Source organism: Manacus candei, unplaced genomic scaffold (assembly GCF_025592945.1).
Source record: "Manacus candei isolate 608988 ecotype Guabito, Panama unplaced genomic scaffold, ASM2559294v1 h1tg000008l, whole genome shotgun sequence".
NCBI classification, from domain to species: domain Eukaryota; kingdom Metazoa; phylum Chordata; class Aves; order Passeriformes; family Pipridae; genus Manacus; species Manacus candei.
The window spans coordinates 22,950,542-22,977,358 of NW_026138056.1; the positions used below are offsets into that span (position 1 = coordinate 22,950,542).

The window sequence follows — 26,817 nt, forward strand, 5'->3', positions numbered from 1 at the left end:
CTCAAGGCTGTGAATTTTAATGCACCAGTACAAAACCCAATCAACCTAAGTTGTAGGGCACCTAGATTGCTAACTTAGTCACTTGGTACTAAAGTTAAACAGGATGAATCACCCTCGGTAAGGTTAAAGTCAATGCAGATATAAACCCACTTCACCACTCGCTGGCATACTGGAGTGTCACACACTAAGCTGATGTGAGACATTATCAGCCCTGAAGAGAGGGCGGTTTATGGATATTCCATACTCAGTGAAGCACTGTGTGAAACAGCAGCCTGATGCACTGTGCCAGATCTACAGTTTTCTACTAAAAACATTTCTCTGAGGAAGGCCAATATTCCTGACCTTGCCAGGTATGGAACTATTGGTTTTAAATTTCTACTGTGTACTTTCATTCTTCACCAGAGTCCACAAAGAAAAATTTCAGTAAAAGTATTCGTTGTCTAAAAATGAACTCTGGTTTATTAAAATATTCAGTAAGCTAAAGAATACTCTAGAAGACCAACTTGAAAGTCTGATAAGAGCCTGTGTCACATCAGCAACGCTGTAGCTGTCCCGTGGTACAGGAAGAGCATGTGGCTTTTGGTGAGCGTACTTCGCTTACAATATTAGATGAATAATTGTTCTAAACTTCCCTTAAAAAGAGATGTAAGGCATAGCCTGGAAAATGTCACAAGCAGTAAAGCAAATTTTTGATCTATGAGCATATGAAAAAGGTAAAGTGTGTAATAAAGACCCTTTATTTACAATAAAGTGATTTTTTATTGTCTATAATTTTCCCATTTAATTGTTCACAATAAGGGGGTTAATGCTTAAGAGAGGAGTTTCAATTAGCTCACATCAAAAAGTCAGAAAGAGAGTTTGTCTTCAGAAAGGTGTATCACTATCCTGCAGTTCCTGCAATCAGTGCAGTGTCAGACACGTGTCTCCTGAAATCTCAAATCAGCTTACCGAAAACACATCTACCACGGTCTTACAACAAATCATTGAGGACGCAAATTTATGCGATAGTGACTGACTGTTACACAATTAAATGTGATGGCATGAGGTATCAGAATAACATGGAAAATTTGTCCGTTGCTATATGTTATGTAAGGGATGATTCATCCCTGAAAATATCTCAGAGAAGAGGTGCAACTCAATCATCTTCATGCCAACTGCACCTCTGACATGATTATTGCTCCTTTGAAAGCAGCTGAGTTCTTTTCTAGTGGCATCATTAATTTGTGCTATTATAAGGCCAGTATGAAATTTATGAAGACGAGTTGGCATATAAATACACGTCCAGAAGGAATGTGAAAAGGAAATACGTTGAAGTATGCATGATTTCAGGCATCTATTTCATTGAGTAGGGCATGTCTTGAAAAGAACATTTATGAAAATGTTCCAAATGGTGATTGCTGGGGCAATGGTGGGGGTTTTTTTCCATTTTTTAAATGTTTTGTTAGCTGCTGTCGTTGGCATGATGATAAGGAAGAAAATGAAGAAATGTGAAAGGAGAAGAACAAAACTGACAGCTCATCTTTTCTAACACTGATATATATATTTGCTATTCTAATATCCTATAATGCATTGTTACAACGGGAATTTTGACTGGTTCATCCATTCACACACTTGGAGTCCGTGGATTTGAATAGTCTTTATTGGAACAGAACATTGTAAGCAACCAACATAAAGTCTGACCAGGCAAAAATTTGACCTTGTAAAGTCTGTAACTGGACTACCTTTTTTGACTTCAACATAGATCTGTGCTGGAAATATGCTGGAAAACCCAAATAACTATTTTACTAGTTTGATTGCAACATCCTAATGAAGTTTTCCTGCTCTGCTGGTTAGAGTGTCTTTAAAATTATCTGACCAGAAACTGGAAAGAGAAGAAATACCATCAGACAGAAAGCTTTAAGTTGCTAATGCTTTTTATAAATGTTTTATAAATGTGTCAGAGAATCCCATGACCCACTCCCAGAAAACCTGTAAGAGAGAGAAAAGTCACCCTGGGTAGCATCAAGAAAAATGTAAACCCCAGAGAAATTCTGGTTAGGTTCTGAAGTTCACGATGTGTCAGGTGGACCCTTTGTATGAGGCTGAATCACAGTCTAACAAAACAAAGCTCTACTGCATGAATGCCACGGTAATTGACATTATCTATATATCACTGCTTGCAAGGGCTTTTTTTTCCAAGAGACATACTGAACTCTGATTAGAACCAGTGATAGAAATTGGGGAGGATCGGTGTAAATATTTCAGGCACACATTTTTTTTAAGGATGTAAGAAAGGGTAAGAAAAATTTTCACGCTCTTTTTGCATCCTGCTGGGGTATTGATCAACCTTTTGTATCTTGAATACTGTGGGCCTCACCAATAAACCATTTCAGTCGTTTTAGACTAGAAAAGCTTCTGGCATGGGTCAGAAAAACCAGGCAACAGATGCTGCACACATAACTTAGAATGTATTCCCCACAAAAGAGTGAAAAAGTTTAAAAGCCACAAAGGAGAAGTGCGAGGAGATAGCTACCTCCTTGCTCAGTGCATAGGTGTGGATGAGTCAAGTGAACACACAGCACGAAGTTGGCTCTTAATTTTCCCAGTGCACAGGCTTGTGTTTATTAGTAATTCCTCCTCACTTTTGTGCAGGCACCAAGTCTGCACTCTTTAGTTGGCTGCCAGCAGGATGGTAGATTGGGTTGGGGAGGGAAGGGCTGAAGAAGGGAACTTGGGAGCCCTTGCTCTGGGAGGGTGGCATGGGGCTGTCAGAAGTGAGCAGGCGGTGCCGCAGACAATTGCAAGCAGGGGGGAGAGTACACACTTCTCTCGTGGCTCCCTTTGATGCCTGGATCAGATCGTCTCTTGGACTAGCAAACTCTAACACCTCTTCTGAAATCAGCTCCAACTGGTGATGAGCTACATCTGGCCTGTGAAATGAAAATAGCAAAACCTTTGATTGAGTCCAAGTTAAGTGGATCTTCATCATCTGCTCAGTCAACTTTTGCCAAGATGAATGATACTATGACAGTATTCTAATAATTTCTGAGGTGGATTCCCTCCTTTTTTCATCCATCTGCAAAGAACAAACTGCAAACACTTGGAAAATTTACTGCTCTCTAAGGGAGAAATTTTGCTCTTTTTGAACATATCCATGGCATTTCACTGAGTGAAATGGAGCGCTACCTGGAAGCCTGGTTCAACATAAAAACACAGACCTCAGTGTTGAAAAGGAGATCAGACTTTTAAAAATGTCACAGTGCCTGTTTTTACATCGTTGATATGTCAGTGTTTTTCCTATAAGAAGTTGTTATATTTAACTGGACTTGGATATCTTCTTTTCAAAGAGCTTTATCTGTGGATAAAGTACCCTGACAGAAAGAATCCTCTCCATTTGCCACGTGTATCACAACGCAAATAAAAACGTATCTTTACTAATACATTCACAACTGAGGTTATCAAACAAACAGAAACTTTGGCACTTAAGAGTGCAGTTGTACAACGATCATTCATGTTATTCTGAAAATTTGCTGGAAAGCACTGGATTTCTGTACTTACCATACAGTGCATTGACTCTCCAAGTGCTGAAAGTAACTACTTAATGGCTCCAACATAATTTTCCGTGTATGTATCAGTATTTCAGTATATCAGAAGATATTCAGCAGCCATGCAGCGCAGACACCCACAGCTTGCTTGCCACGGTGCCTGTCTGTGGCAGATACAGCACATTGGGACTCTGCTTCCCTCCTGGCCTTTCAGTTTCAGTGTAGGTCCTGTTACTTTTCCAAATGAGATAGCCGGATAGCTACATAGTGATAGGAAAATTCTGCCAAATCCTAGATATGGGAGACTACGACCCACAAAACTTGTCTCTCCCTCTGGGCTCAGGGAACAGTGAACTTTTCACCTGCCCCAGTTCTGCAGAGCATGCAGAGAGCATTTGCTTCACAACACACATTTAAGTAAGTTAGGGTAAGATTAAAGCTACAAGAGGTCAAGCAAAGCAATACAGATGGCTTTTTGCCAGGAACCATGGTAAGACCTTGTTTATCTCAGCTCTCCACTTTAGTGAAAAGTAAGAGTTTTACCACCCTGCAAAACAGCAGCCAAGCTGGCATTTCTCTTTCTCACTGTCCCTCACAGTCTGATGTCTGCCCTGGCTGGTTAAACAATACTAGCTCTTTCCTGACACAGGAGAGTAGAATAATGCTGTAGCCTGTCACAGATTTCAGTAATGGGATGTTTCTTTTCCCTGCATCAAGCAAAATCATGTTGAGCTTTGTTTTCCTTGAGCTGATGAGCACATTTGACACTATCTTTGCCTCATATACATCCTCTCACTGGCTTTAATTCCTCTGTTTTTCTCTCTTTATTTCTTCTGTCTTCTGGTTTTTTTCCCCTCTTTCTCTTTGTGTTCATTCTTTCTTAATCTCTTACTTGATTGCCTTCACCTTCTTCAGACCCACCTGCTGTCCCTATCTGTCTGAGGTCATTCCTGAGGTGCTGCTGGCTGTTCCTCTTCCGTGGGAACTACAGTCATGGGCTTATATTTATTTCCTCCTGCCCCAAAGGTGGATTGCAGCCAACTTCCAAGTTTGTGCTATTCTCTTCTAAAGGTGCCTTGCTGCAGCCATGTGTCAGCATTTCTCCTGGACCGTGGTGATTTTATTGTGCCATGAGCTGAGATACCACCTCACCAGAGAGTGTAGAGTTATTTATCAGTGTTAGATTTGACCCAAAGTGCTTTTGGGGATCAGTTGGTGGCTTTGAAGATGAGGATAAATGCTTTGAAGGAAGGAAAGATACTTTTGAGCAAATCAGCTTTCTGTTAAATTATACTCTGCTATAATGCAGTCTCCAACAATGACCATAGAAAATTATCTTTTCTTTTCTTGAGTCTGGCCTTAAGTAGTTGGAAACAATAATACCAGTATATGGTTAAATAGATAGTTATGTATTACATTTTGTTATGAAGATGAAAATACAGAGCGAAAATTTTATCACTGGGATTATTCAGAGTCAGATTTTAGAGGGAAAGACTAGTAATTAGTCTCAGTTTAATCGCTAGTGGGAGATAGTTCACATTACCAAATGATTTGATGTTTCAGCACAAATGACAAACTGTGTTCAGAGAGGTCCAAGACTCTGTCAGCATGGCTGGAGACTAAATCACCTTTCCTCTTTATAGTAGATTGGGTTGTCCTTCCAAATCGGGGTTAAGGTCATTGGCAGGGCAGTCTGGGAATGAGAGCATCTGTCTGAAATATACCTGGACTGTGGATGTATTCAGAAATTCAATTTCTGATGCTGCCAGTCCCTTGACCTTCACAAGCACATGTGCTTACCAAAACCTATGAAAAGGAAAAAAAAAAGAAAAAAAAAAGCCTTGATATTTTTATTTGACTTGAGCTTCAAACTCCTGTGAATAGACCAGCAAGAGCTGCTGGATAGCATACATTACAGAGCCAAAAATAATCATGTGCCGTGGAGAAAAAGTACATGCATTTTATCTTAATTCTAGCTTAGATGCTCTGTTTCCCTTCTTCACATGCACAGACAACTCTGCCTGCAAATTATTTCAGGTCCTCTCATGGTCCATTGACGACGGCTAGACATTTGCTAAAGTCCTTGAGCAATCATGCCTTGTAGTAGATACACTGAAATTGCCACATCAAATAGACAAGCGCAGGAGTCCTAAATACACATTTGAGCATTTTTCCCTACAAGTTGATGTTGGGAGGGATGCTTTGCATATGCTGATGAAGTACAGACTTCCAACTGCCTGGGGAACCAGTGTCCCTCGCAGTTGAACGGTGGTGGCTGCTCCCGGGGGGCTGCAGGGCTCTGGAGGGCCGTGCTCGCAGGGGCTACCTGCTTTAGCTCCGTGCAGCAACAGTGAGAGCCATATGTGGAGCTGCAGGAAAACAGATGCTGTTTTTCCATTTGTGAAATCAAGTTGTTGGAAAGTAGTCAGCTTTCCGATGTACAAGAGAGAGCTCATCTGATCAACCTGCAGAGACAGCGTGAGCTTGTTTTTTTAAGAAACATTTGTCAATATTTCTAAATTATTGGTGACTTAGAATAGTGAAAGAAATAATGGTATGGAAATAATCAGCTGATAAATGGCTTAAATAATAGGCAGGTTTTTGATGACCTGTGATTTTCATAAACAAAGGAGCTGTGCGACCTGGATTTTGACTGCTAGATCTGTTTCCAGGCATGCATCTCTACATCAAGTGTAGGTTTACTGTTTTCATTATACAACAGATATAACCACTCAGTTAGATTTCTTCTTACCATTAAACAATAACATTATTCCCCTAGATAAAATGAGACAGTGTTGTGTTCTCAGAGAAGCCTTAAACATGTTTGTGTTAAATCCAAAATAAATAGCTTTTGTTGGTTATTATCAACCAAAAATGTGTGCTCTAATAGTTCTTAAATAAAAAATGTTTATAATGTGAAGTGATTTTCTAAATCACTGTGACATAGTGAAATATAACTCTGTGTAATTTGTCATCCTTTAAACATGCAATTTATCTTATCAGAAATGCAAAGATTTAAAGCATCAGTTGGCTCCAGTAGCTCCAGACTAATAAAAGGCATCTTTTCTATTACTCTGATTAACAGGACAGTTTAAGATACTTGAAACAAACAAAGAAGACTTACTGGTAAATAGCAAAGAAGGACTAGTGTTCTTTTACCAGGATTATGCTCTTTAAGACTGTGCCAAGATCCCTAGGATATTTTGTCAGCATGTTAGGATCCTTCACGTTTCTCTACAGTGTATCTATTTTCCACTATTTCAGAGCTATGGAAATCTGTCCTAACTTTAGTATCAAATCTACCTCTTTTCAGAAATATAGCCCTTCTGTTAATTGTATAAAGAATTTAGGATATTAATTGCAAAGAATTTAGGATATTAGTTGCTCAGAATTACATCTTGGATGTCTAAAATAGATGGGGTAGGAAGTATGTAATCAGAAGTCAGACTTATTTGAATTTGTGTCAAAGGCAAAAGTTACGCTAAAGCTAACTCCAAAAGATTTAACTGCATGCAGATTTTGTCCATGTCTTTTGAATTTCTTTAATTAAATAAACTGTGTCTCACTGTTGTGATGCAATCCTTGTTAAAGGTGAGGATCACTGTCACACCGGTGCAGACATCTCTGTTCAAACAAGGAGTCTTTTACAAATTGTAAAAGATGTGCCAGTTCAGCTTACTTTGCCTTGACTCCCAACCAATAATATTACACAAATTGCATAAATTAAGCTAATTCCATGTTAGTCCCTGGCACAAACAATCTTCTAGCACAATAGCAATTTCTATAGAAAAGATAAAGATCATCTTTGCAGAGAATGAAGAATATCCAAGGTCAGTGAGCATCAAATGCTCACTTGCATTCAGAGAGCAAGGAACTTCCCACTGACTTTGCCTCTAACCAGCAAGACAGGACGTGCACTCTGGGAAGGTCTGTATGGAACTGTATGTGAGTTTATCTTTTTCTCTCTCTTGAATACCTGCATGTGCAAACATGCGTAGAACTACAAAAGGGGTAATGGCTTAAAACTTAACAAGGGTTGGTTTAGATTAGATGTTAGGAAGAAATTCTTTACTGCAAGGATGGTGAGGCACTGGAACAGGTTGCCCAGAGAGGTTGTGAGTGCCCCATCCCTGGAAATGTTCAAGGCCATTGGAAATGGTCAAGGCTGGATGGGACCTTGAGCAACCTGCAAGGTGTCCCCGTCCACAGCAGGGGCGTTGGAACTAAATGATCTTTGAAGTCCCTTCCAACCCAAACAATTCTATGATTCCAAGACACTGTAAGGAGATACAGAGATAGGACGTATGATACATATTATGTCACCATTCTTGTTACTTCTAAAACAAAAAAATATAGCTTCACCCTTTTGGGGGAAAGCAGGAAAGAACAGACAGAACACATCTGGCATGCTTACTCATGCGCTGTTGGATGTTGGTCAGATGTTAAGATTAAGAAAGCAGTAGAATATAGAGCAACAAAAAGTCTGTAAAGCCCAGATTTCTTCAGTTGCACAGACTTCTATATCTTCACATTCCTACAGCTCCAAAAGCAAATAACTCCTATTCTTGTGGCTTTGTCAAATCAGAAGGAAATGCAAACTGAATATTCAGAAATGTTTTCTTGTAAGTGATACACCTTCATCCAAACTCTCAGCTTTTCTACCTCAGTCAGTTAAACATTTGATGAAATTGTAATGCATATGCTTGCCTTAAAGAAGCAATGTCAGGCACAAGCTATACGCCTTATTTCGCAAATGGAAGACACCACTCCATCACCCCCTCAAAAAAACATACTAGCCTGGACAAATAAAATCTGATGGAGGGAATTTTCTGAAATTTTGTTGAACTTTGCTTAAGTCAATATTTTTTCATTCTTTATCAAATGATAGTAATGCTATTCTAGGCAATGCACACGAATAGCCAAACTTCAGAATTCAAAGACATTTTAAACTTCTGCCTAATTTTTTCTTTCATTTGGAATTGCTACTTCTCCTCAAGTGGAGGCATAGGTTAAAAGAAAAATCAAAGTATGAATTTGCTCCCCCATATTTCATAACCTCATTTACATAGCAAAATGAACTATGGGAGAGTGGGGATTTGAAAAGCAATGAAAGGTCTCCAAAAGCTGTCAGCTGCATTCATTTTTGGTAGGAGAATAGCTTTTCTACAGCTGTTTGATCCATCTCGAAAATTGTGTATCTAAATTCCATGAGTCCCTGCTTATTTGTTCAGCTACAGTTCATACAAGCATTCAGACTTCAGTTACGTACTCAAACTCATGGACATGCTAAGTCCATGGAGGCTCACTCATCACGCTTTTTTCATAGATATAATTCAGGCTCAGTGAAACACAAAACTCTGAGCCAACATGGCCGCAAGTCTGGTCATCACTTTGGTTACACAGAGAACAGGGGAAATGTGAACCAGTCATTCACAGTGTAAGGTGCATTTTACCCTGGACAGTGATTTCAGGGTTCACTGAAAGGGAAACCCACCTGTCACAGTGCAGGACAGTGCTGGATTCACTCGTGTTAGACCCTCTCTGTACTCTCAGCCATTGAGCTACATTGAGTTAGTGCTAGTTTTACCTAACCCAATACCCAGCTCCATGTGGGACTGCCTGAACATACAAAACCATCTGGGGTCTGATACATGTCATGCTTGAGACTGCATAAAATGCACTGCCCCACTCTTGCCCACATTACTTTAAAAAGGGTTTTTTCAATGGCAATTATTTACATGATAAAATATCTATGGCAATTTTGGAGCTGTGGAGAAAGTAGCTGATGGGTAAGATTAACAGGACTTAGAAAACTTTTTCTATAGAAGATTAGCTTTTTTTTTTTTTTGCCTAAAATGTATCTCAAAGTCCAGATCTTTCTTTTTTTTTTTTTAGCAGTTACTGTTTTTTGCAGCCAATTACAAGTCACTTGTAAATGAAATAGAATTTAAACTATCCCATGAATGAGTCACTACCCTTGTGTCAGACTGGGCTAAGCAGGGTGGGTAGATAGAACTGCTAACCTCTCAGTCAGACCACTGCTCTGTGAGCCATCAGTGCCAAGTTACCCCGATGATTAATTCTGACTTATAGAAATATTCTTGACCTTGACTGCAACTCTTAGATTTTGTTTCTTATTGTTGTATGTACATGGGGTTGTTTGGTTTGCTTTTTGAGTTTTTTTCTTGTTTTAACTTTATATCATGTTGGTTTGGTTTTTTTTTTTCATCTAATAAGAAAAAAAGGAAAAACAGTTTGAATCATGTGCCCTGTTGTGGGGACCAAGTTAATTAAAATCCTGATGTATATATACAGCTGATACTCCTCACCCTAATGAAGAACATTAATTCTAGAACATGTGTGGCTGTAGTCACATTGCTACAAATTACTGGACTCTTTCCTTTATCTGTTTCCAAGAAAGTCTCCCCCGGTTAGTTAGGAAAAAAGAAAAATATGATGCCTTAGTTCTAAGCAGCATAAATTACATGCATCAATCAGAGGAAGCTTAAATTAAAATACACATTTGGCAAACAAATATGAATATGTTGATCTCATCTGTGAATCAAAATGATTTAATGCCAGTACTGACCCCCCACTGATCAACATGAAGGTCACTGCAAACTGCTTGATTCTCATTGAGAAATGTTGTTGTGTCTGTTAAAGATGCAGTTTTATACATTCCCTAATGCTCAATCTAATCGGTAATTCCAATGTAGCAGAATTGATTTATTTTAGAAAGAAAATACAGAATTCATTTTTTTAATTTATGTAATCCAAAACAGATAGCTAAATTAAAATGTTAAAAAAATACGTGTGGTATATGGGTCTGGGATGAAGGTTTTCCAAAGTGTTTATGGTGTTTTCCAATCTACACGAATACTATTTGTTAAATAGAATGCTACACCTTTCAGATACCAAGTGATCATAAATCAGTCTTCCCTTATCATCCTGTTCATGCTTTCTGGCTATAGGAATAACTAGTTTAACTCAATTATCAGACAAAATATTGCTCTGAATGGATAATCCAAGGCCAGTTGGGTTGTCACTGCTCTCAGAGGTCTTGTGAAAACTGATGAGTAGGGCAAGTGGTTTTATGGAAAACTCGAACCAGTCTTTGCCTTTTATAATGTTTTTGCCTGCAGTTAAAACGTCTTTGAAGTAGGGCTGGAGAAAGTCATCATGGCCCCAAGGAGAAGGCACTGGGAAGAAGGGCCACACCATGGGGTAATGATACACAAGTTCAGGAGCTCCTATCACTCAGTTTTGGTGCAGTCCCTGATGGGAGCAGAAGCAACAGGGAACAACAGCAGAATTCACCTATGGGGACAAAGTCCCCAGTGAGGCTCAGAGGATGAGGTCAGTCCAGGAAGTGTCTTCCTGCAACAGACCCAGTGAATAGAACTCATGATGTTTAGATACATTCATGCATGTATGAAATGGGGTTTTCCCATGGGTATGAATGTTTTTACATGGTCATTTGTGAAAAATTGCACTTTCTAAGTAAACATTTCACACCTCTGTAACTGGGGACTACAGCAGTGGTAAAAGCCAGCTTCTCAGTTCTGCTAAAAAACAGAGTCCTTTTTTGGCTACAGTGTGAAATTATGACTTTCAATATCCAAGACTAAACATTTTTCTTTCTTATATAATTCTTGCCTGTCTCTCTACTTAAGAATTATTTCCATCAGAGGATTTGTTCTATTTATTTCCCTCTTCTTCTCCATGTGGAGCTGACACATTCTCCACTGATATTCAATAATCACATCTTACCCTCTAAAGCATCCAATAGCCCATCTACAGTGTGAAAATCTGTTAAAGCAGACTCCAGTTTTAACTATCTACTGGGAAAGATCAGGAACACCTTAAAAATGCATCTTGACAGGACCAGATCAAATGTTAACTAAGGAGAAAAATAATTTTGAAATTCTTGTTCATCTTGAACAAAGCTTAATTCATTAATCTTTCGCATTTAGATGAGAAGAAACAAGAACTCACTCATGTTTTTGTTTAACAAAATAAAACCATCAAAAGCACATGCTACTGCAATGTTACAGTGCAAGCCAAGAATGAGCTGTTTGGATCTTTGACTTTATTTAGGTCTTACTGGCCGTGAAATTCTCAAATAAAGTATTGCAGAACAATGAGGGATAATACTTTTGAGCTTTTCCTAGCACATAAACACACACAACATAATATAATAAACCATAAAATTATAAGAACTGCATCTTTGTCTTTTCTACTTCCCATTTGCTATTTCAGGTAGTTTCCTGCCTTAGTCCATCAGTCAAAAATCCCTGAGCAGTCAGAGGTAGTTTCTATTATCAACTGGATATAGAAATATTATGCACCTTCCTATAAAGAAACAATTTTGTCATTATCAGCCCTTCACACCTCTACGTAGAAGATAAGTTGGACGGCCCCTGTTTGAGTGAGGCATCTCTGAGTTCTAGGGACTAAAAACACTAATGTTTGCTTTGGAAGTTGGAGAGCAGGTAACTATGGCTCTCAGGGTGGTCTCCAGAACTTGGTTTCAGACCAAGGCATTTTGTAATAGCAAGCCACTGAAACTGTGGACTGCATAGCTAAAAGTCCATTGTAGATACACCTCATCAAGAAGTAGATACACATGATACACATGTCCATTCTGCACTTTGAGGCAGAAAGACTTTTTCAATGAAGAAATCAAATACAAAAATCCACCTCTTATGACAGAAGTGCAGTATTGCTGGACCACTTCTTCACACCTCCAGTTACTTCATATTAAAATCTGCTGGGACAGGGCAGGTATCACCTTACCACAGTACCTCAGAAAATTTCAACGTCCATAAATTCCAGCACTTTTGACAAACCTGAAGGTCATGAAATTTTATGTAAAGGAACAATGTCCTTATCTCAATTTTAATTAAAAGCACATATCTTAAATGTACATAATGCACTGGGAAAGCTCTGTGTCTTTGAAGTAAAAGCTTCCCCATTACCAAGCTGTCAGAAAAATTTCAGCATTGATTATTTGCTAAAAGTCATTCTTTGTTGTCTGTATGGAGCCTCTTTGGTTTAAACTAATCCTACCTCTGACACTGAGGAGTGAGCAGGCCTCACTGTTCACCAGCATTCATGTGATTGATCTCAAATGAAGTGTAAAGACACAAACCCAGCTCTAACAGGACAATGGTGTGAACATGGCCATCTTCTCCGCTGTGGCATTTGCAGAGCCAAGGAGAGAAGCACAGCCTGACAAACTTAAGACATTTTTTTTCCCAAAACTTTATTTTCCTTCTCTGAAGAAGAGAGACGACCTGAGAGAGCATCCCTAATATGATGAAGATGGATCAGAAACTGATGGTACTTCTGCACTCTGTGATGAAGTTTGGTGCAGTCACACACAGAACTAGATAATCCAAAAGATCTGACCACTGAAAGTGAAGTAATCCTTTGGATAATGCTGCACATTGGAAACCTGTGGCCCTTGCCATTGCTTACACTTTAACCAGTATCAGTACCAGATCCATATAGGAATTGCATTCCTGTTGAAGCTGAAGATGAAGTGCCAGTAGCCAGACATCATTTCAACATATAAATGAAGAGAAAAAAGACAATGTAAAGTCAATACTAGCTTGCAGATGGGGCATGATGCTGCTAGTGAGTCTGCTTCATGAAATTCTATATCCTTGTCATGAGTAAAACTACTGTAATGTCAACTGTCTTTATTTTTTATCTGTTACAGTATGAACAAGGAATCTTTTCCCCATATCTTTTTAATTTCTTTCAGAAGGTTATCGTTTAGCTATTATTTTAATTTTTACTAAAATTTCAGACCTCTTTCAAAGCAAGCCTTTTTATCTTTATTTGCAAGAGGAAAAAGAAAGGTAGATTTCATCTGCTATGATATAAGTAATTATATTAGCATTATATTAGTAATTTTTTGCTGAACAAATGCATCAAAAGTAAGATCCTTTTACTCAACAAGTTCACTTTTGGATGAGTTTCGACATGCTTTTTCTTAGCTATCAGTCATAGATTTAGTCAAGACAATAAATCCTCACAAAATAAACATTATCGCTTGCAACATTGATGGATATTTATTTATCAGTAAAGAAGAACGTTGCTCTTTTAATATATGCAGATTAGCTCCTAACTGATAAACAATTTCCCAGCTTTGCAGCTAGAACTGGTTGATCAGAAATAGATATATGTGTCTGAGTGACTTGACCTTCATCTATTGATCAAGGGTAGTTGGCAAGAACTTAAGTAATAGCGTTCTTGGCTTCGCACATCACTTTCATATTGATAGGGTGAATTGTTTCTGAGTCCAATACTTATCTGCTGGTGAAATACGGGAACATATGAATCTAGTCAGTCACACCCAAAATATTGTGGAAACTAGAAGCAACATATGTACTTCCTTGAATTTCTCCCCCTGTATGGAGCATTTGGAAATGCAGCGACTCTTTGGAGAGGCTCTTGCTCAGTATCTAGCTAATATGTGGCATACCCTGTTACAATCTGGAAATTGCTTAAACCATTGGGGAAAATCAGCTGGTTCTGTGACAACACAAACCAAAATATGTCTCCCAGCTAAAGCTTCATTCCCAAGCCTTTTAAAATGTCTCTGTTAAAACTACAAAGGCAAAATGAACTCATCTTCCTAAATGCATTAAAAAGAAGGAAATTGGATCCCTCTTCCCTTGGGGTCCAACGTATCCTGCTAACAAAGGTTAGTCATCTTCCGTCACCTTCATCCTCAAACAAACTGTTCTGTAGAGTGTTTTTTGTGCATTGCTGGGGAATAGACAAGCCTTCAGCATCCCACCTGGCACCCACACAGCATGGTGGAAGAGGAAGAAATGCTCACTGTAGAGTCAGCTTCTTCCCCCTTCCTGTCTTTCAGCAGAAGAACATCACCCTCCTTCTTCGAAATATATAGAAAATATTTTTATTTGGTTCAATCTCTCACTGAATACAAATCAGGGTAAATAGCTCTGCAATGGCTCTACAGCTAAGAACTATTATCTATGTGTTTTGATCAGTTATAACAGCGAAGGTCTATAGACTGCAATTTCCTGTTCTGAAGTGCTAAAACTTATGAAAATAAACTCCAAAGCTTAGTAAGCATCCTTTAATCAAATAAAATTGTCAGTATGAATATACCTATGCTAGCATAACCTTATAAAAAATGTTCGATGGTAGTTTTTTTGCGCTGTGAAATCAAAAACTGCAGTACACTTCAAATTATGAAGGATAAATTTGATGCATCAGTGATGCTTTGTGCTTATTTTTTTCCTTATTTATACTCTTTTTCTTCCTTTCTGTCTGTTTTAAAATGTTCTCTCATCCTTCTTTGCGTAATCCTCACCATTTTAATTATGTCTGTTTTATAAAATCATGTCTAATTAGAAAATTTTAAATTCCTCATTACAGCGCATTCTCATGCAGAACTTGAAATAGGAGTGATTATGAACTGTTCTAATAAGCATCAGATTTGCACTCTTTAAAAGACTGGAATTGTTGTTTATATCTGTATGCACATTAGTTTACTTCAAGATGTGTTAGATTACATTAATTATGTTTGCATCTGCAACAGAGAACATTAACAGTCAATGCAAACCTCATCCTCCGAATTCTTGAAGAGGTTTTTTTTTTTTTGTTTTTCTTCTTGACAACATGTATTTGTCATTCAGGGGAGAATTTAAGAGGGATGAGCAGATCTTGCTGCTGGAACCTGTAAGATCACTGTTTTTCATTGTGCTGCAGACTAAATGTAAATACCTGCACCTTTTGAAGAAGTCTGTTAAAAAGTTCTGATTTTGCAACTAGCCATACTTTTATTTCACTTCAATCCTGATCTGTCTCAAAAGCAGGCAGATTTACTGCAGCAGTGTCCCCATGTGGGCTTCTAACAAAACAAATGTGACCCACCGAATTTTGGCTCCAGTTTTGATGAAAACAGCTCCTTGCTAAGCAAAATACGAATAAATAGTTTTGATAGTTTTTAACCAAAGTGATTTAAGTAAGAATTGAGAGAAAATAACTGTCAGCCAGTATCTGGAATTAGCCTTCTGGTGCCTCTCTTCTGTCTCTGCCTGCTTATTTCAGGCTGCACAAATCCCTGTAGCCAGCAGACATAACCTTGCTGTTATCAGAGGCAGCATGTCCGTTACATACACAGATGCACATCGGGCATCCCAGCTGACCTACGGACACGGTTTTCACAGACTTCTAAGGCTGGCCAAGTGTAGAGAAGAATGCAATATTAAGTAGTTAAACTCCAGCTCCTTAACACTTGCTGTAAGTTTATAAACAGACTCAAGACATAAGCAAAGAAACTTGCTTTAGGGCTCATGCGAATAAATACATCTTTTCAGATCCTTCTAGCCTATGGCCAGAAACGAAGATACTGGGTCAAACGGTCAAATTATATTTGTTTTCTATTGTTTGGCATTTCCATGGCAAAATCTTTATATTGCAAATTGTACCAGAATCGATCATACCACTGAAATCAATGGGATAAGTTACAAAGCAGCTTGCTGCTCAGAGGATCCAAGAGCATTGCAGTCTAAACCTTAATTAGCACTGAAGAGTTTATTTAAATATTTTTAGCGTATTTGCCTCTTTGTGAAACGTCTGCAGTCGGACCATAATTCCACAACATTTATTTGTTATTCAAAGCAATTTGATGAATAATTCTGTAATAATTTTTCTCAGTATATTGTGAATATTCAGGATTTGAAACATGAATTGTGATTGCTCTCCTAAATCAAGTGCTGTTTTACTATTTCTTTGGTGAATGACAGTCTTAGAATCAAGTGAATGACTGGGGGGGAGGGAAAAAAGAGAATTAAAAGTGAATATTATTCAGAATTTGCATAAATTAACTCTTATGGTGGGCACTCTTGCCATGGCAAAAGCAAGCTCATTTATGAGAAGCAAATATAAATGGCAGGCAGGCATATTGTTAAAACATATTTGTTCAGCAGTAGTACATGTAACCTGGAATTATAGTTTTTAGTTATTAGATGTGCTATAGTCTAAAATTTGATGGAAAACAAAAAGGGGAAAAGACAAGAAACAGGTCTGAGGAGGCATTAAAAAAGAATTCTTGCAAAGGAATTCTCACAGAAGAATTCTCTGCACAGTTAAAATCAGTTTAGGTATTCCCCTCGGGCTCTGGAGAAAAGACACTGCACTCAAGAACTTCAGTGTTTCATGCGAATGCAGACACATACATACTCTAAATGCAGTGACCTCAGAGGCAAAGGCTCATGTTTGGAGGCTGACCCTTACCTCCTGTTTGTTAAATTACTAATCCCTGCATGTTTCTTCAGCAAGCCTTCCACTATTTTCTGGATGACTGAAAACCACGGCTCGGCTTAGCTTAGCTCTTTTGAGTTTGGCCTGTGAGCAGTGGTGATATGGTGATGCTCCAGGGTGTGGCTGACACCACTGCAGCTCCAGAGGCAGAGGTGCTTCTGCTGGGTGGGCACCAGGCTTAGCCTCCCACCATCACCTACCCTGGGGAAGAAACAAACTGCAACTATTTCTCCTTGACATTCTGGGCTGCATGAAAAGAAACATGATGTGGCGGTTTAACCCTGGCTGGATGCCAGGCACCCACCAAAGTTGCTCTATCACTCCTCTCCTCAGTTGGACAGAGGAGAGAAAATACAATGAAAGGTTCATGAGTTAAAGGCAGGGAGAGATCACTCCCCAATTACTGTCACAGGCAAAAGGACAGTGACATTTCCAATTGTGAATTAAAATAAATTCATATTTGATTCCACTTACAAATCAAAATAAAAGTGTAATAATAAGAAGTAAAACAAGCCTTAAAACACCTTCCTGCTACCCCTCTGTCCTTCCCAGGCTCTACCTCTTCCCCCCCTGCAGCGCATGGAGACAGGATAGGGGTCCTACAGCACAGGTTCTTTCCGTGGGGTGCAGTCCTTCAAGAACAGCCTGTTCCAGCACGAGTCTCCCAAAGGGTCACAAGTCCTACCAGGAAACCTGCTCTATCATGGGCTCCTCTCTCCATGGGTCTGCAGGTCCCTGCCAGGAGTCTGCTCCAGCATGGGTTTCCCATGGGATCACAGCCTTCTTTCAGGCCTCCACCTGCTCGGGCATGGGGTCCTTCACAAGCTGCAGGTGGATCTCTGCCTCGCTGTGGACCTCCATGGGCTGCAGTGGCACAGCTGCCTTACCACGGCCTTCACCATGGGCTGCAGTGTTGTCTGACTCCTGGAGCACCTCCTCCTCCTCCTTCGCTGACCTTGGTGTCTGCATAGTTGTTTCTCTCACATATTCTCACTCCTTTCTTCTCTGGCCACCATTACTTCTGTGCAATAACATTTTCCTTATTAAATATGTTATCACAGAGGTGTTACCACCATTGCTGATTGGCTCAGCCTTGGCCAGCGGTGGATCTGTCTTGGAGCTGGTTGCCATTGGCCCTGTTGGACAGGGGGCAAGCTTCTAGAAGCTTCTCAGAGAAGCCACTCCTATAGCCCCCACTGCTCCCAGAACCTTGTAATGCAAACCCAATACACATGACTAGCACATCGAGTGAGATGATTAACCCCCTCCACTCTGATCTCATGAGACCCCAGTTGGAGTACGGTGTCCAACTCTGGGGACCCCAACATAAGAAGTACTTGGATCTGTTGGAGCAAGTCCAGAGGAGGGCCATGAAGATGATCAGAGGGCTGGAACACCCTTCCTATGAAGACAGGCTGAGAGACTTGTTCACCTGGAGAAGAGAAGGCCTAGGGAGACCCTAGAGCAGCCTTCCAGTACCATCTGGTCCCATAGACTTGTGAGGATCCAAGTGGCTCAGCAGGTCACTAACTGTTCCCTCGTGGATTATAGGGGGGCTTATTTGGCTTCCTACCTCTGTCTACCAGTTCCAGAAGCCAGTTGTCCTGAGGACAACCTGTCTTACTGTTAAAAATTGAGGCAAAGAAGGTGTTAAGTACCTCATCCTTTTCCTCATCTTTTGTGACTATGTTCCCCCCCACATCCAACAAAGAGTGGAGGTTTACCTCGCCCCTCCTTTTGCTATTGATGTATTTGTAGAAGTACTTCTTGTTATCCCTAACACAAGTGGCAAGACTGAGTTCAAATTGTGCCTTTGTCTCTCTAATTTTCTTTCTACATGACCTAACTATATTCCTAAACTCTTCATGAGTAGCCAGCTCTTGTTTCCATAGTCGGTAAGTTCTCTTTTTCACCCTAATTTTCTTTAAAATCTCCCTGTTCAGCCAGACAGATCGTCTTCCCCTCCGGCTTGCCTTTTGATACACTGTGACAGCCTCCTCCTGTGCATTCAAGACTTGGTTCTTGAAGCATGTCCATCCCTCCTGGACCCCTTTGTTTTCAAGGGTTGTTTCTCTGAACTAGTCTTCTGAGTAGGCTGAAATCTGCCCTGTGGAAGTCCAGGGTAGAAGTTTTACTGATGGCCCTCCTTGCATCCCTGAGTATTGAAAACTCTATTATTTCATAGTCACTGTGCCCCAGATGGCCTCCAACCACCACATTTCCCACCAGACCCCCTCTGTCTGTGAACAGTAGGTCTAGTGGGGCCCCACCCCTGGTAGGCTCATTTACCAGCTGGAGCAGGAAATTATCCTCTATACACTATAGGAATCTCCTAGACTGCCTCTTCTCCGCTGTGTTGAGTTTCCAGCGGACATGTGGCAGGTTAAAGTCGCCCACAAGAACAAGGGCTGGCAATTTGGAGACATCCACCAGCTGCTTGTAGAATAATTCATCACCTCCATCAATCTGATTGGGTGGTCTGTAGCAGACTGCCACCAGGACATCAGCCTTGTTGGCCTTTCCCTTGATTCTGATCCTCAGGCATTTAGCCTTATCGTTATTGACTTCAAGTTCTACAGTCAAGAGACTCTCTAACATATAGAGCCACCTCTCCACCTCTCCTACCATGCCTATCCCTTCTTAAGAGCTTGTAACCATCTATGGCAGCACTCCAGTCGTGAGTCATCCCACCACGTTTCTGTGATGGCGACTACATCACAGCTTTCCTGCTGCACGATGGCTTCCAGCTCCTCTTGATTGTTACTCACGCTGTGTGCATTGGTGTACATGCACTTCAGCTGGGCTGCTGATTTCAGTCTTAACTTAGGTTTTCCACCCTCAGGCTCATCTCTGGAGAGCCTGGTTTCAACCCCTTCCCCCTTCAAACCTGGTTTAAAGCCCTCTTGATCAGCCCCAGCAACTTATGGGCTAGAGTCCTTCTGCCCTTGCTAGATAAATGAAGCCTGTCTGACTCTAGCAGGCTAGGTACCATAGAATTTGCTCCATGGTTGAAAAAGCAAAATTCTGCTGGCAGCACCAATCCTTTAGTCACCTATTGATGAGTTTTCCTACTCCTCTCCTCATTCATCCCTGCTACTGCAGGAACTGAGGCAAACACCACCTGTACACTCCTGTCCCATTAACTAATCGACCCAGCACCTTGAAGTCCTTTTTAATTACCCTGGCACCTCTGTCATTAATGTCATCACTGCCAGCCTGGACCACCACCAGTGTGACAATAACCAGAGGGCCGGATTAGCTCAGGGAGTCTCCTACTAATATCTCTCACCCGGGCCTCGGGAAGGCAGCAGACTTCCCTGTGGAATGGGCCTGGTTGGCATATAGGGCCTTCAGTTCCCCTCAGAAGGGAGTCACCTACAACAACTACCCTTCTGTTTTTCTTTATAGCTGTGGTTGCAATCTGTCGGCAGACGGGGTGCAACCGGGAGACCCTCCAGACAGATCCTCTTCTTGACTGCCCTCTGCCTGACTCTCTGGGTCCAGGGCCTCGTACCTGTTCTTTAAGGGAACCATGGGAGCTGATGGGGTCAGGAGGGGATTCCTTTACCTGTTGGATTGGGGACCTGTTTCTATTCCCCCCCATCTACTTGGTTTGCTCCATCTGCCTGATGGCAGAAGGGGCAGGGCTTCACCATCTCCTGCTGGACTTCTCTTGGGGTCGAAAGGGTACAAATCCACCAGCTCATTTCCCTTTCACTCTCTCTAATACTTCTTAGCCTCTCCACTTCTTCCTTGAGCTCTGCCACTAAGCACAGCAAATCATTCACCTGCTCACATCATACACAGGCGTCTCTCACACTGTCCTCTGGAACTAGCACCACGCTCAGTCACTCTGTGCAGCCAGTGACCTGGACAGCTGCGTCCTTCCTGGGGGTTCTGCCTGGGCTAACACAGTCCCCCTGAGAGCAGCAGCAGTGGCTTTTGCTCATTTGGAAACCATTGCTGGGTCAAGTTGAGTAGCAGGGGAAAAAAAAAAAAAATACCCACAGCCACACACCTACCTCACAACCCACCAGAGAGTGCTGGAAGGGTGGCTGTGCCCTTCCCGCCCACCCTGCCTATGCAACCCACCACACAAAATGCCATACCTCTGTTTGCCTGCTCCAGGTCACCACGCTCCCTGGAGCAGTTTATATCCCCTGGAAGCGACCTCGGCTCCACCCCCTGGTCAGCTGATTAGGCCTCGCAGGACAGCTGGGCCTTGAACTAGGAAGAGAAAATTGCAAGCACCAGGAGGATTTTACGTGTGTTATCTGGGGACTCTGGCAAGTATGGCCCCACGGCACCTGGGCCCTTCGTGTGTCTATATGACTCCACCATGCTGGGATGTGAGGACCCTGTAGCCTGTGCATCCTCACAGCTGTCTCATGAGCTGGGAAATTGCTATCCTTTCTACTTTACAGGTTGGCAGAGAAAAAAAATTTACTTAGGTAGGGTTTCAGGAGTCTGAAGCCAGGAGAAATTTCTTCCTGAGTCAAAAGGAAATCGGTTAATCACGGGAGACATGGAACTGTAGAACCTGCTTGGGCAGGAGAAGATACTGTGTCCAAACATTCACCAGTTTGCTGTCAGGAAATAAGCGAAAAATGGCCAGATCAGACTCATTTGTAGTTCTTGAGCTCACTGTTAAAGCCAGGGCTGCATGAAACACCCCACTGTTTTTATTTCTGTAGGATGAACTGGTGGAAAAGCTGATTTATTTTTGACTCTTTAATACTCCTTTTGGAATGTCCATCAACATATGACCATTTCTGTGCTGATTGTGGCCCTTTTCCCTAATAGTTAGACCCAAGGAGCAGATGGCACAGAGGGCCACAGCTTTGTCAGGACATGAGGAAGGCAGGAGACCAGGCACTGCACCTCTGTGCTAAGGGAATCCAAGGGCACCACCCCCAAACATATGTCACTCATCATGGCTAAATCACAGATGTTTTCCCCTTCACCAGGAAGCCCTAGGTTAAATAGGTAGCAGCATGGTAAAGCCTCTTCTGCACCTTCCACCCTGCTTCTGGGAAATGAAACTACTGAAAGACAGAAACAGTGTTTAACTGTTTCTGAAGAGCTTGGTTTTGAGGTGGTGTTCAAGTGTCTTAGAAGTCCTCAGTTAGTTAGGATAGATGCAATATAATAATAATGACAATAAAAACCCAACATCTGTCACACGTCTGAGATATAGACTGCTTCACTACATTTGTTGTAGCAAACATATCATAAATATATTCAGGTAACTGGTGGAGTGCCACAGTAAATTGTGCCTAAGAAATTAGGAATTTCTTTTTTATAAAAATCCTGCCCTGTTACAGGATTTGCCTACCAAATCCAAAAATCCCATCCTGGAACCCAAAGTTCCAATTCTAATTGCCTAAAATTTACCTACTCAAATCCCATTTAAAAAAAAAAAGTTCAGAAAGGGGAATGCTGCAGTTGTTCACCAGTATCTCTTTTGGCAGGGAAAGCAGCATATCAGTGCTACAAAGTTCTATCCAGGCTTGTTGTCAGTGTTGGTCCTCACAAAGCCTGAGCAGTAATCTTTCACTTCACTTCAGACACTGGTTATTAATGTTAATTTAATAGTTAGTTTTGGTAGTGCCATGGTATGAAGGGGTTTGTCACTTGTTTGAATAAAAGTTGTGGGGTTTGGATTAGGGCTTCCTTTGTACTTGCTAAAATGCAGGCAAATATTGATGCAAGGGCTGGGCAACAGGCTGCTCATTGTGAGCTGCAATATTGGCTTGTGTGCAGCTCCCACAGGAATTTTCTCTTCATTTCTAGCAGTCGTACTTCATGCTGAGGAACAGTGTTTGTTCTCAAAGTGTTCTCTCAAATTCAGTATTATTACCTCCACTGCCAAATCAGCCATTTGCCCAAAGTCACGGAGCAGACAGCTTTCAGACTGTGAGGGGTCTCTGGTGATGCCTGTCCTGTGCTACCTACAGGCAGCACCTCTCTCCTGGACACCCATGGGCACTAGATACACAACACTGCATGTTCTTTTCCTTCTTGCTTTCAGAAAAGCAAAAGGAAAATAAGATCAGAAACTTTGCTTATAACTGGAACCAGGATTTCAAAGTCAGAAGTTTAAATTTAGGGTCTTGAATACACACGGGGACATTCAGAGGAGATCCTGAGTGTTAGAACTTCCCATGGAAGCCTGTGGTACCAGAGCTCTGCAAAACATGCTTCAGACTGGATGTGGCCCAGGACTGTTTGCACACAAAGCTTCACATGCTTTCAGAGCACATTAAGGCAAACAGCCTTCTCACAGTTTAGATGTGATTTACGGTCAAAATGATGTGAGCCACAGAAAAAGGTATGACCAGGTAGCAAGTCCCTGCAGCAAACCAGTGACTCTGGGACTGCTGAGGACACAGAAACTGAAGAAACATCTCTGACAGCCTTTAAAATGTGTTACATGATGGTGCTTGTGACCCTGCCTTTGCCCCAGGCTATGCTATAGCTGCTAGAATTTCAAATCTCTTTCAGTGAGGGCTGAGTGGTATCTGGGCAAAGAAAAGAAATAAATAGGTTTGGACATTCCACATTTTCCATTTGGGGAAAGTTAACTTTCCTCAACTTTTGTTCCCCTTGGTTTATTTTATTTCTTTTTCTTTCTAATATTTGAAAGTTTTTTTTTTTCACATTTAAAAAGTCATATGATTACTGGTATCTCAGGTTACAGAATGTCAGGTTACAGAATCCCAATGGCTTAAAATGACTTCATCTGTAAAGGCTGGAGACCACCACTTTGTCATCAAGGCCTGATAATACTCAAACATTTCAAGTTCTCATTTGAATCAATAGGGGCATCCACATTTTCTGAGCATACTATAGTAAGACCTAACACTGACTTTGAAGGTCGAAGTTTTTGTGTTAAAAGCCAGATGTGGCACAACCAACATGACAGTAGCAGAGAATGTCTTGTACCATATTCTGATTTAACCTTGTTCCTTTTGTCCACACCTTTGGTTTTTTTACAATAAGTGTTCTTGGTAGATGTGTGTGTAGAGGGGGCAGGAGGCTGGAGGAAGTGTTTTTTTCCTTTTAACAATAATATCCTTCTTCCATAAAAGATATGAAGCAGAAGACTGAACAGAAAATCTAGCTATTTTATTGCCCCAAGGCATTATTCATTTTCCTGACACATTATGTTTTTAATTAAAATTGCACATGAGTTAATTAAAATGTTCATTCAGCTTTTTTTTTTTTCCTTGCATGGGTGCCTTGTTACTCTCCCAGCATTTTAGTAGAAGGCTGTTACATTTCAACAAACTACTGGCTTTATCAGCTCAGACTTCTTCTGACAGACTGTCATGTTCTCTACACCTTTTTATCTCAGATGTTCTAATTTTTTTAAATACCTTCTCTAGTGTGGAGGTTGGTTTTTTTACAAAAGTATTATTATTATTTTGCTACCAGCACCTTCCACTAGTTGTTTGAGCTTAGGTTTATTAAGGAGACGTTGTCAGGAACGGGCAGGAAGGTTTCACAAATGGGAGTCACTGAAGTGTTATCCCATAAGAACCAGGGAACATTGTCAAAGCTCACTCTTACGGAAACTGCTCAGATTAATCTGCAATACAAGTACACAGTAACTTGGGAAGCAACACTAAAGAAGAGGAGCATTCAAAGAAAATAATCCTCAAAATCCTGCAGACACCTTGCTTACACTGAAATATGTGGAATCCTTCAGATCTATCCATTACACATACTGAATTTTTGATCACAAGTTTGGAAAAAGGAAATGCTGTAAGACAGACACAGACTTTTGTCCATCTTGTCCAGTCTTAAGCTCTATTTTCAAAAGGTTTAGCATGATTTGAACAGTTTGAGAAAATGTTCCTTTTAAGCTGAAAATGTTCTTGGTGGTATATTAGGAAGGGCAAGAGAGATTTCTTAGGCTGGGGACTAGTAAAAGCTGCTTTACTATGTTTTCAGGGAATTTATTTCTATCCTTTAAATTCCCAAGTCACGAGTGGAAGTCTGTCCTGATTCCTTTATCCTGGCTACATAGTATGCTGAAATGCAGTTATTTCCCCCAAGCACCACCAGAATTCACTTTGGGAAGGGAGTCACTGTAAAAAGTGTTCTCTGCCCCAGGTGTCAACCAGCTCCTAGAAAGGAATAGATTTCACAGGTGGGTCATCTCTGCATTACACAGAGGTTGTAAACATAAATGGTGCACTTGTTAAGAGTTATCCTTATAGAGCATCACAGTTTAGAAAGACATATAAGACCAGTAAACTATAGCAGGGGTAAAAGATAGAAAGCTCACAAAGCAAATGTTTTCTGAATAGGTGTACAGTAAGCTGTTGTGCCTTTGATGAAGCCTTCAAAGCTTGCAGAAACTCGTCAACGTTTGCCACTAACATCTTGCATCCCGCCTGCTGAGCCACCACGTGCATGGACAAAACGGAGCTTTCAAGGGAAGATTTATGTTATGTGTAAGTGCCATGCACGCCTTCTAACAGCAACACTGAAGCCAAGTTTAAAAATCAGACCTCAAAACAACAGCTCCCATAACTCAAACAGAGAAGGAGGGATGGGCTGAGAGGTTCAAACTTTTGTCTCAGCTAATATGCATTAGTGCCATTTGCTTTTTTCACACAGCATGAGTTAAGGACAGACTGTCAGCTGTAACTTCGAGCTTCCTGGATGCTGTCAGCTCATTTCACAACCTTCATATTCTTCATATTATTGAAGTGGAGCTTTTTACATTTTATTCTTTGACTTCTCGTTGTATCTTCATAAGAATAATGTGATTTTGAGGGAAGTGTTGAAAGGTTTGAATGTGGTAACTAAACATTTACAAAAGATCTTTAGCCTGAAATATGTAAATATATTTCTGTCAGTGGTTCAGATAGCAGTGTTTAATTTTGCAGAAAAATTGCAAAGGTTTCTTTTTATTTTTTATATTGAATTTATGTTTTGATGAAAAGCACTTCAGGAAGAAGAAGAAATTATTTATTTTTAAAACTCTCTTAATATGGCATCTTAGACATCTTGCAAAGGGTGTGAAAGATAAGGTTACCAGTCAAGAATAATGTTTTACAACATCATTACCCTGATAACACCCAAAGCAGCTCTCTTTGAATCATATAATTTGATATATATCTATATTTTGAATCAAATAATATCCTCCTTGGTTATGCTAATTTTGTTGTGTGATATTTATGTAGGCATCAAGAACTACTTCACTGAAACTCAGCTAAGAAACCCTATTGCTTTCCAAAAGATCAAGATTTGACTGGTTTGGTTTCAAACATACCTTGATATTTCATTTGTTGTAAGACTATACTTAGTTCACAGGTTATTAAAAATTCACTCCTTTATTATTATATATTATCTGCACATTGAGTAGAAAAGAAACCCCAAATTATTTCTTTGCAACTTTTATTGAAATTTCACATTAGTGGAAGTTTTCTTGTAGAACACAAAAACAGAAGAGGGGGAGAATATACCTTATGCCTGTTGTGCAGCCATATGTGAGCACAACAAAAATAGCCAGTGGCTGGTGCATTTATCACCATTTCTAGGCACAGACTTGAGAAAACTTTACTACTACGTGGAGTTCTGGGCCCCAAGATTTAAGAAGGATGTGAAGGTCCTTGAATGTGTTCAAAGGAGAGCAACAAATCTGGTGTGAGGGCTGGAAGGCATGTGCTGTGTGGAGCGGCTAAGGACTTGGGGCTTGTCTAGTTTGGAGGAAACAAGAAGACTGAAGGGTGACTTCATTACTCTCTCTTCCTGAGAAGGGGAAGTGAAGAGGGGGGTGAGGATCTCTTCTCCCTGTACCCAGTGATAAGATGCGTGGCAATGGTTCAAATCTGCACCAGTAGAGGTTCAGACTGAACACTGCAAGCATTTCTTTGTTGAGAGGGTGGTCAAACACTGGAACAGTCTTTCTAGGGACATGGTCAATGCTCCAAGCCTATCTTCTTGCCATTACTGTTTTCCACTACTTTCT

At 40.6% G+C, this 26,817-nt stretch overlaps 1 long non-coding RNA gene across 1 annotated transcript in view; it reads right to left on the reverse strand.

The window, feature by feature from the left end:
* Positions 1 to 526: 526 nt before the first annotated feature.
* The window catches only part of LOC127462679 (uncharacterized), a 30,111-nt gene continuing 3,820 nt past the window's right edge, over positions 527 to 26,817 (reverse strand). The window contains exons 2-3 of the long non-coding RNA XR_007900520.1: positions 5,249 to 5,330; positions 527 to 2,909 (exon numbers count right to left, since the gene is read on the reverse strand). This is a non-coding gene — a long non-coding RNA (uncharacterized LOC127462679). The remainder of the gene's footprint in view (positions 2,910 to 5,248; positions 5,331 to 26,817) is intronic.